Source organism: Triturus cristatus, chromosome 5_1 (genome assembly GCF_964204655.1).
Source record: "Triturus cristatus chromosome 5_1, aTriCri1.1, whole genome shotgun sequence".
NCBI lineage: Eukaryota > Metazoa > Chordata > Amphibia > Caudata > Salamandridae > Triturus > Triturus cristatus.
Genome location: NC_140587.1, coordinates 486,735,971 through 486,748,349, shown reverse-complemented (window position 1 = coordinate 486,748,349; position 12,379 = coordinate 486,735,971).

Here is a 12,379-nt window from a genome sequence, read left to right as displayed (position 1 = left end):
ATCAGGACTGTCCACAGGACAGTCAGAAACGATAGCCTATGTAGGTAGAGGAAGATCTTGTAATAGTACTAGATGTTTTATTGACCCGATACGTCCGATATGTCCAGATAATAACAGGAATTTCCAAACACCTATAATAAATATAAGGTCCCCCGAGCATTCGTTCCAAGCCGCTGACAAATTACTCCGAGAACGAAGGGGTTATCATTTTCTCGATTCTATGGATGAACAAGAATTAGCCAGGTCAGCCGTTCATTGGGTTGACAGTCCCGGAAAGTATGATGATGATACAGTAGCACACACATTTTTGAATCTCACCCCAGATGAACAGCGTTTAGCTGGGATTTATATGATTCAACAACTTCTTATACTATATAAAAGCCAACATTCAGATCCTGGTCCCTTACCTGATATATTGACTGAATTACTCACGAATAGATGGAGAGGTTCAGGTACTAAGCTAATTAAAGAAATACTAGAATCAAGAAAGCAGTACATTCTTTTTGTATGCCCAGAACATGTCTCACTGCCCATCAAGGAAAGACCGATGTATTACATGGACAGACAGAATCCCTTACGAGAAGTACACCCAATAAAGGGCGAGGACAATCAGTTTAAACGTGTATATGTATATACGCCCATATCGAAAATAGAATTGTTAGAAATGAAGAAAGTGGTACCCAGTCATGACAAAGACCCAGCGGGTTTTCACCGAGAAATTAAAGACATGTTACTCATGGGAGAGTATACCTATCCCGACATTATGACAATATTAAAGGTATTAATGCCTGCTGGCATTTACGAAAAACTTAAGGAAAAAGAGTGGGAGGTGGGAGACCAAAAGATAGACTGGACAGCATTAGAAAATGAAGAAAGGGCCCGAGGTCCAGGTTCGGGGCTTGGGGATAAAACTAAAGCACTACCAGGTTTACTAGTACAGGTGCTGCCACGTTTATTAACCACGAAAAAGGAAGACTGGGGTGCAATCTCAGCCTGTAAACAAAAGCAAGATGAAGACACTAGTGATTTCTATGCCCGATTCAAAAAATGTTTTGGTATAAATAGTGGTATAAAAGCAAGTAGCGAGTCATACCCACATCTGTTTGTGACAATTAGTTGAAAATTCCTTGCCCCAGGTGAAGAATAGAGTATTAAAATTCGAGAGTACCTGGCAAGGTAATACCCCATCACAAATGTTACAAATGTTACAGTACCATTACAATAGAATTAGAGAGGAACAAGAACATGAACAGAAACGCATGAAAGACACAAAAATGAAAATGCTAGTCTCCCAGACAGTTCCAGCTGAAGGTCATAAAAGGGGTACGACACATTCCGGTGATTCAGCAGGACCTGTAAAAGGGACATGCAACTATTGTAAACAGCCAGGACATTACATACACGATTGCCCAGTCCTGAAGCGTAATATCGCCACAGGTAAAACACAGGAAAGACCACGGCCACCTAGACAGGATCAGAATGAACAAGGAGCCCCGCAGCATGCACAGTCCATGCCAGCTCCACAACAGTCTATACAGTTTGTGCCAGCTGCACCAGCGCTGCCGGTTGCTGCCACACAAACCACGACACGACAGCTGTACCAGACCGCACAGTACGACTATCCTGATTATCAACGATATGCATGAACCAGCCTAGAGAGGGAAGTTGACTTACCCCTTATCGAGGTCCCTGTAGACCAAGAAGGACCTTATGTACATAGTGAATTATTAGGCCAAGATAGAAAATTTTTACTTGATACAGGGGCAAGTCGAACAACAATAAAACACAGTGAAGTTCCAGGGGCACCCCTCTCAGGCTCACAGAATATTTCCCTTGGTTTTTCAGGAAAACCTATTGTTAATGAAGTATCACAGCCTCTTCCACTTACGATAGGACCCTTGACCAGAACTACAGATTTATTACTTACTAAATCATGTCCAGAAAACTTGTTAGGTATAAAAACACTGAAAGCTCTAGGAGCTATAATATGTTGTTCTCCGGAAGGAGTAAGATTGTTTTTACGTGATTTCAAAGGTCACTATGTGTCTCGAGACATGGATCCCCGACTGCAGACTTTACCTACACATTTATGGGCACAAGGCCCTACTGATGTTGGTTGCATGAATATTACACCATATCGAGTTACACTAAAGGCAGGAGTGGTACTACCACGAATGTGACAATACAAGTTACCACCAGATGCTGTAGTGGCTTTACTACAAATCATTGACGAGCTCATTGCCCAAGGAGTGGTTGTGGAAACAGACTCCAATGTATGTAATTCCCCGATAATTCCGATTCTTAAACGAACAGATCCAAAGGCCCCGCCAGTATATCGATTGGTTATTGATCTGCGCGAATTGAACAAATGCATTGTGCCACAATTCCCTGTGGTCCCAGATATCTCGTCATTACTGACAGCTATTGATTCTGAAGCAACATTCTTTACTGTAATTGATCTCAAGAATGCCTTTTTCAGCGTCCCTATAGATCCGGAAAGCCAATACTTGTTCGGATTTAGTTTAAATGGACGTAGCTTTAAATTCTCACGCGCACCTCAAGGATTTACAGAAAGCCCCAGCATCTATAGCCAAGCACTGAAACGAGAACTCGACAGTATCCACATGCCAGTAAACACTGCCCTGCTTCAATATGTCGATGATCTGCTGATCACCGCTAGAAGCGAACCTGAATGTGAGAAAGCATCACTGACAGTTTTACAATTTCTAGCCGAAAAAGGGCACAAGGTGTCCCCTTCTAAGCTGCAATTCTGTGTCCAGCGAGTTGTTTATCTTGGACACTCGCTGTCCAAGGAGGGAAGGCAGCTTACACCCGACCGCATTCAGTTAATAGCTAACATGCCAATACCCAAGACACAAAAGGAGGTGTGGGCTTTTATAGGCCTCACTTCATATTGTAGGCAGTGGATCCCTCAGTATGCATTTCTAGCAAAACCACTCATTCAATTGACAACACAGGAGGCAGCCACATCGACTGTTCTCCCTTGGACTCAGGAACATACACAAGCTTTTGAAAGCCTAAAGAAAGCCTTATGCCAAGCACCGGTTTTAGCAACACCATGTTACAATAAACAGTTTACACTCTTTGTTACAGAACGCGAAGGTACTGCCTTGTCAGTACTCACACAGGAACAGGCAGGATCCCACAAACCATGTGCTTATTTTTCTAGTACATTAGATCCCGTAGCTCAGGCTTTGCCTGCATGCCTGAAATCAGTGGCAGCAACAGCTTTAGCAATCAGACAAAGCGATGCCATAGTGTTAGGACATCCATTGACAGTTCAAGTACCACATGCAGTAGAGGTTCTCGTGAATCGAACGCAAACACAACACTTGACTATAGCGCGACTTACAGGGTATGAATTAACATTGTTCCAGCCACATATAGAAATCAGACGTTGTAACACATTGAATCCTGCCACACTTTTACCCGTAATCGGAACAGACCCACTAGCTCATGATTGTATTGAAGTTATTACAATCACGACGAAACCCAGACAAGACTTAACAGATGTCCCATTGTCAGACCCAGACCTGACGTTGTATGTAGATGGTTCATGTATGAGAACAAGTACAGGAGAGTTAGTGGCCGCTTACGCAGTCACAACAGACTCTGAAATCATTGAAACAAATTGCATAAATACCTTGTCCGCTCAAGCAGCAGAGCTCGTCGCTCTGACACAAGCCTGTATTCAAGCCACAAATAAAAGAGTCAACATATACACTGATTCACGTTATGCATTCGGAGTTGTACATGACTTCGGCGTGCTGTGGCGAGAGAGAGGTTATTTAACTTCTCACGGTGCCCACATTCAGCACGGACCCCTCATTCATGCCTTATTAGATGCAATACATCTACCCACTGCAATATCAATTATGAAATGTAAAGCTCATACGAAAGTTACTGATATCATTTCTCAAGGCAATGATCTAGCTGACAGAACAGCTAAACAGACTGCTCAAACCCAAACATCCGACATGACAAAGACAAAAGTCCCGACGCCAACACATTGTATGACGATTAAAGATCCCGCTCTTGACGTAATTGACATACAGACGCATGCTACACCAGACGAAATAAAGAAATGGACTGAATTAGGAGGGATCCAAACGGATCAAGGATGGATGACGAAGGAAAAATCTGTGTGGTTCCTTCCTGATTCAATGGTCCAAGTTATTATTAACACTATACATAGTCCAGCGCATCTAGGAGAAAAAGCTATGCTAGACAGCATTCAACACATTTGGTTCAATAAACATTTACGAGCAGCAGCTAAACAAAAAGTTCGTACCTGTATGATCTGTTGTCAGTTCAACCCAGGAAAAAGCGTTCCCGTAGAACAGGGTGGATTTCAGCCTCCTGATCACCCTTTTGAAGTCCTCCAGATGGATTATATCCAGATGGAACGATGTCGAGGATTCAAATATGTTCTCGTAGTTGTCTGTGCTCTTTCCCGTTGGAAAGAGGCATACCCGGTTTCAGATTACACTGCCCCGACTACTGCCAAACAGTTGGTTCGAGAATTCTTCCCACGATACGGTTTACCACGTGTTGTCTACTCAGATAACGGCCAGCCGTTCTCATCCGAACTAATGAAACACGTTTCACTTTTGTTAGGTTATCAGTGGAAGTTTCACTGTGTCCGACACCCCGAGGCAGCAGGTCTCGTAGAAAGACATAATCAGATCCTGAAAATTAGATTGTCCAAAATATGCAGAGAGAAAGGTGTCGACTGGGTAGTAGCATTACCAGTTGCACTCTTTTACATGAGAATGGTAGCACACTCTCGAACAGGGCTATCCCCGTATGAGGTGATCTTTGGCAGACCACCAAATATGTGGGGGACGCCCATACCACGTAAAATAACTGATATTGACTGTAATATGCTGACAGATTATTTGGCTTCCTTGATGTCTGCACTACAATATTGTCGTTCACAGGTAGCTGCAGCTTTTCCTGACAACACTGAGGTGAAACCCCATGACGTAGTTCCGGGGGACCTGGTCTTGGTGAGGAACTTTGATCGAAAGACTCAGCTGGATCCTAGGTGGAGGTCGCCGCAACTGGTCTTGCTCACCACAAGGACAGCCGTGAAGATCGAAGGCAGGAAAGGCTGGGTACATTCAAGTCATATCAAGAAATTTCATGGACTACCATCGGATGTAAATACCACACCTCGTGTGTCTTCACCCATTGACTCAAAGCTTCCTTTGGTTGAATCAAGTAGTCACGAACAATATAAACTAAAACTCAGATCTAACCAGTCGAGCAATTTGATTGTTTAAGTCCTCTCCAAGGTGAAGCGGTTGAATTTGTCTCTGACATGTATCCCTTAGATCTGAATAGAGAAAACACCCGAAAAATGTTGAAACGACATGCATACTGTAAATCACTGCGTAGTCATTGCACAGTGACGTTATTAATTTTGTTTTTCTTAAGTCTTTTAATAATTACTGCAAGTATATTGTTGCACATATATTATCCTATTTCTAGACATGTTTATAATGTTACTGCTGAACATTCTTTTAGTGAATTACCTCCGCATGAGTTGTCTTATAGATTTGCGCTGCGCAATAATACGTTTATTAGTATGTTACATCATTCCCATCAGGTTAGCAATGCTACAAATTGTTGGATATGTGGCCGACTCCCTCCCTATCAGAATTATAAAGGAATTCTACCTCTCTTTCCATACCCGTTCACACACAACGGCTCCTGTGGAGCATGGTTTAGTTTAATTAATTCCCTAGATTCAAATTCTGCAGTTTATCAAGACAACTGGGTATGGGGAAATTTGAACTTAGTTTTACTTAAAGTCTGCTACCCTAACAAGGAGGGACTTCCCAAGAGAACAGGAACTGATCTAGACAATGAAGTATATGGATTAGGTAATTTTACGCTTAATCTTATGATCCTAAATGTCGAATCCGAAGGTACCCCAATTTTGCCCGCCATGTCAGTATTTCCAGTAAAAGGTGAATTATGTGTAAGAAAGAATGGTTCCATACATATGGGCCATAGTAGATGCACCACTGTAATAGAATTCAGTGATCAAGGCAAGTCGACATTTAGAGCTTACCGCCATTCCTATTTCATATGTGGTCAGACGGCATATGTACGCCTACTTCTAGATTGGGATGGTACCTGTTACATTGGATTCCTTTTGCCACCTGTTTTCCTAGCTCCTCCTGATTATCACAGAAATACTAATTTAGTATATAATAGAGTAAGGAGAGATCTCCCAATAGTCGATTACACTGAAACAGCGTGGGAAAAATACACAGATTTCAATAAAGGTCTCTTTCCCTATATAGGTACCGTTACTAATAGTAAGTTGATACGTAGATTAACTAGAACCCTTGAAGCAGTAGTGAACGAAACTATTTCCGCCTTAGGCAATTTAACAGAAGAGCAGTCTGCTATGCGGATTGTTGTGCTTCAAAATCATCTTGTCCTTGACGTCATCCTGGCCGATAGGGGCGGAGCTTGTAGGGTCATTGGATCAAGTTGTTGCATTTTCATACCAGAAAATTCGCCATCTGTATATAAAGCCATAACTCGCCTTCATAAGATTGTAAGCCAGATACACCAGAATCCAGGCACCTGGACTTGGTCCGGTTGGTTTTGGAGTGTATTATCTACCTTTGGATGGAAGGTCCTATCCTTCCTAGGTATTGGCTTTCTCATACTATTCAGTTGCTGTCTATGCCTACAATGTGGACCAGCGATTTGTGGTCTGTGTGCCACATCGTGTATTCCATCACCAAGATTTCATTCGTCCCACAAAAAAAAAGAAGAACAAATGATGCTATATGAACAGACCAATGGATTGATGAAGATTGATATCTCTTGACGGGCAAGTAGGGGACAAGGAGGGAATGTGGAAATATGGATTTTTCTGATCAGTTATGTCCCCTATCTTGGACCCCAACGGTTTCATGTATGAATCACAAGTACATGTATGTTCCCTCCAGTTCCAGTTATGAAGACGCAAACACATGTGCGTCCACCGTCAACATGTCCTCTTTCAGATCCGCCATGAATAGGCTGGATATTCCATTCCTAAGTATGAAAGGCCACCGGCTTTATATGGTTCACTTATGCCATTTTACAGTCCAGGCAAGTAGGCCCTGATTCTGTCATCAAGCTTTTCTTGCTTTCTGCCTCTGAAGCTCCAGTCTGAGCCTGCATCTGTGACCATGAACTTTGTCTCATTCCCTGCGCGGCTCACGATGCCTGACATCAGCCTGTTGCCTGCCAAGAAACTGTATTTCACCTTCGAAATTATCTGCTCCGCTCCCTGCCCAATGCATTCCTGTCTAGTAGTTTAAGTAAACATTCTTCCAGCTACCGAGCAAAGGCCCGGCTTCTCTGTCTTTATGCAAGTAATTCATAGCCTTATTATTATGGAAGACTTCTACCCTCGCATCTAGTGTAGACACTTAGACGCTTGTACACGCACTAACAGTCAGTATAGGCAGTATAGAATAAGATTCTACTTTAAGAGACCTCTCTTTTGGATAACATAGTTCTTTAAACATAGGATGTTAGATATGATTTGGGATTAGGTTGACTTGACCCTCCAGACTTCTGTCGCCACATGTAGAGCTAAATGTCAAGTCCCCTTCACCCCCTAGTTGCACGTCAATCACACGTCATGCTGCTGCGCGCGCATTTCTGCCAAGTATTTCTGCTGACATTGCGAAATTCTTTCCTGGAACCACCCTATTATGACATCACACCTGATGACGTTCTTTAGTCACACCCAGTTACACCTACTTTTGCTACGTATGTATGTCTTATCTACACTATCAATTGTTACGCCTCTTGCATTTGCTTCACTGTAATGCCTATTGTATAAAAGTGATTAATTATCAATAATGTATGTACTTCACTTCCTGAACCTCCGTGGTGATGGAACTTGGAGTCACCGATTCGAATCGTCCATTGGAATAAAGCCCATTCCGAACCTCTAATACCACGGATTCTGCCTCTTATTTATTGAGCTATTTTTATTATGTTTCTGTATCAAATTAAGTCCCGGTAATTAAATTATTTACCACATGAATGGCGCCCGAATAGGGACACTTTCTCATCTCACGCGCCGGCGGTGCGTTGCAGGCCCGGTCTCCTGCCACAGCTGGACGGACAACAACGCGTACCAGCAGGATTTCCTGTATCTCCCTCCGGTCAAGCGGGGGCGACTGAGGCTGCGATCAACACCCAGACGAGGCGGTGAGAAGTGCGAAGTATCCCGACCAGAGCCTAGCTGAGAGAGCAAGATCCGAGGTATACAGAGGCCCACCAAGTTTCCGATGTCCCGAAGCACCGAAGTTGTCGAGTCGAGTCCAGTCCGGTCCAGTTCAGTTCAGTTCCGTTCCGAGGCCTTCCGTTCCGAGCTACCCGGTGAGTACCATTACTGGGGAGGCGTTCTGACGTGCACATAGGTTGTGCCGGTCAAGACGGGTTTGGGTACACAAATCCGGTCTGCACTGTTTTAGCAGTGTATCTGTACTGTTTAGCAGTATATCAAGTATATAAATTCAGAATAATTCAGTTAATGCCGAGTATTATGTCTTGTGATAAAGTTTTCTTAGATCGTCATCATCATCGTTGCTCAGTTAAATGTTAAATGTTAAATGTTTTTAATACGTTCTGCATATTGTGGTGTGAATGACTGTTCATTATCGTGGTTTATTGTATTAAGTTTGTTCAAGATCAAGTATCAGACCAGTTCTCAGTATGCCGCTCTTTTCGAAACTAAGACAGATCACAACTAGAAAAGGGGTACTCGAAGAAGCTGTTCCCATTCCTCCTAGGGACACTCCAGGGTACTTCATGTATCATAAACATGGCCTAGACGCCATATTATTTCTTGATCTATGGGTAGACTACACTAAGGAATTACCAGAAAGTCAGAGGTGGCCCGCAGCTGGGACCTGGGATGCAGATTGCATCATGAAAGTAGAGGAAGAGTTATGGAAAAGGAAAGCTAGACAATCACAGAAAGACGCCATTGAATTATGGCGTAAAGAATCGTATAGACGTACAGAAAAAGCACGTAGACAGGAAGAGAAGAGTAAGGAAAATTCAAATAAAGTCCGAGAAAATCTGTTAATTGAAGAAGGTACACGAGTGAAATCAGAACAAGTAGACAGACAAAGAAATGCCCTTATGAAGGGTATGTATCCCCTTCTGGCCGAGGGATTACCTAAGGCTACTTCGGGGATACCAAAAGACTTGCCACCCCCATTATTTCCAATAAAAGTACATCCTAAGGAGCATCCTAGAACCGCAGAAGATGTTTTTCTTTCCTCATATTTAGATGACGCAGCTCCCGAGTATGCTAACCCCGCCCCACATAGACCGTCTGCCGGGGAAGTTCAACGCCAAGATCCTGTATCTGCATCTCTACAGCACCAAATCCTGACACAAGTTCCGGCAAGCACATCTGTTTCCACATCTGTTCCTACAGCTACTTCTACAGCTGTGCCTACACCTATAGTTGCTGTATCGCGTTCTACGAATCCTTTCACGCCCGATACCCCAGATGGGGCTACCGGAGGTGCTACCAACATTTTTTCTACGCCACCCAGAATAAATAAACTTACTTTTCAAGAGTCAGCACATTCACGTACCCCCAAACTCATAAATGCCCGCACGCTTAAGGAACTTCTTATAGATTGTAGATATGACCCTGTGCCCGGCAAAGAGGACGAAATGATCATGGCATCATTACGTATCAGACGAGCCGCGGTGTATTTAGGGAAGTTACCAGGAATGACTGCACATCTAGATAATATATATCATTTTGTCCAAACAGGGCGAGATTCTGAATGTATTAACAGAGCTATGGAATACCAGAAAGTGGAGATACAGGGGGAACTGTTACGTTTCCTCATAAATTGTGTGATCAGAAATCAAGACCGACCGGGGGTAGACCCGGAAGCAATGCAAACTCTTACCAGATGGAGCCAGAATATATCAGAAGGGAGACATGATAAGCAAAATTGTATAATAGCCATGTGCCGAAAGATCCGTAAAGAAATAGAACGCCTACACGAAGAGAGATTAGCGGTAGACCAGTTCGAACAAAACGAGGAGGAGGAAGGATCAGGACTGTCCACAGGACAGTCAGAAACGATAGCCTATGTAGGTAGAGGAAGATCTTGTAATAGTACTAGATGTTTTATTGACCCGATACGTCCGATATGTCCAGATAATAACAGGAATTTCCAAACACCTATAATAAATATAAGGTCCCCCGAGCATTCGTTCCAAGCCGCTGACAAATTACTCCGAGAACGAAGGGGTTATCATTTTCTCGATTCTATGGATGAACAAGAATTAGCCAGGTCAGCCGTTCATTGGGTTGACAGTCCCGGAAAGTATGATGATGATACAGTAGCACACACATTTTTGAATCTCACCCCAGATGAACAGCGTTTAGCTGGGATTTATATGATTCAACAACTTCTTATACTATATAAAAGCCAACATTCAGATCCTGGTCCCTTACCTGATATATTGACTGAATTACTCACGAATAGATGGAGAGGTTCAGGTACTAAGCTAATTAAAGAAATACTAGAATCAAGAAAGCAGTACATTCTTTTTGTATGCCCAGAACATGTCTCACTGCCCATCAAGGAAAGACCGATGTATTACATGGACAGACAGAATCCCTTACGAGAAGTACACCCAATAAAGGGCGAGGACAATCAGTTTAAACGTGTATATGTATATACGCCCATATCGAAAATAGAATTGTTAGAAATGAAGAAAGTGGTACCCAGTCATGACAAAGACCCAGCGGGTTTTCACCGAGAAATTAAAGACATGTTACTCATGGGAGAGTATACCTATCCCGACATTATGACAATATTAAAGGTATTAATGCCTGCTGGCATTTACGAAAAACTTAAGGAAAAAGAGTGGGAGGTGGGAGACCAAAAGATAGACTGGACAGCATTAGAAAATGAAGAAAGGGCCCGAGGTCCAGGTTCGGGGCTTGGGGATAAAACTAAAGCACTACCAGGTTTACTAGTACAGGTGCTGCCACGTTTATTAACCACGAAAAAGGAAGACTGGGGTGTAATCTCAGCCTGTAAACAAAAGCAAGATGAAGACACTAGTGATTTCTATGCCCGATTCAAAAAATGTTTTGGTATAAATAGTGGTATAAAAGCAAGTAGCGAGTCATACCCACATCTGTTTGTGACAATTAGTTGAAAATTCCTTGCCCCAGGTGAAGAATAGAGTATTAAAATTCGAGAGTACCTGGCAAGGTAATACCCCATCACAAATGTTACAAATGTTACAGTACCATTACAATAGAATTAGAGAGGAACAAGAACATGAACAGAAACGCATGAAAGACACAAAAATGAAAATGCTAGTCTCCCAGACAGTTCCAGCTGAAGGTCATAAAAGGGGTACGACACATTCCGGTGATTCAGCAGGACCTGTAAAAGGGACATGCAACTATTGTAAACAGCCAGGACATTACATACACGATTGCCCAGTCCTGAAGCGTAATATCGCCACAGGTAAAACACAGGAAAGACCACGGCCACCTAGACAGGATCAGAATGAACAAGGAGCCCCGCAGCATGCACAGTCCATGCCAGCTCCACAACAGTCTATACAGTTTGTGCCAGCTGCACCAGCGCTGCCGGTTGCTGCCACACAAACCACGACACGACAGCTGTACCAGACCGCACAGTACGACTATCCTGATTATCAACGATATGCATGAACCAGCCTAGAGAGGGAAGTTGACTTACCCCTTATCGAGGTCCCTGTAGACCAAGAAGGACCTTATGTACATAGTGAATTATTAGGCCAAGATAGAAAATTTTTACTTGATACAGGGGCAAGTCGAACAACAATAAAACACAGTGAAGTTCCAGGGGCACCCCTCTCAGGCTCACAGAATATTTCCCTTGGTTTTTCAGGAAAACCTATTGTTAATGAAGTATCACAGCCTCTTCCACTTACGATAGGACCCTTGACCAGAACTACAGATTTATTGCTTACTAAATCATGTCCAGAAAACTTGTTAGGTATAAAAACACTGAAAGCTCTAGGAGCTATAATATGTTGTTCTCCGGAAGGAGTAAGATTGTTTTTACGTGATTTCAAAGGTCACTATGTGTCTCGAGACATGGATCCCCGACTGCAGACTTTACCTACACATTTATGGGCACAAGGCCCTACTGATGTTGGTTGCATGAATATTACACCATATCGAGTTACACTAAAGGCAGGAGTGGTACTACCACGAATGTGACAATACAAGTTACCACCAGATGCTGTAGTGGCTTTACTACAAATCATTGACGAGCTCATTGCCCAA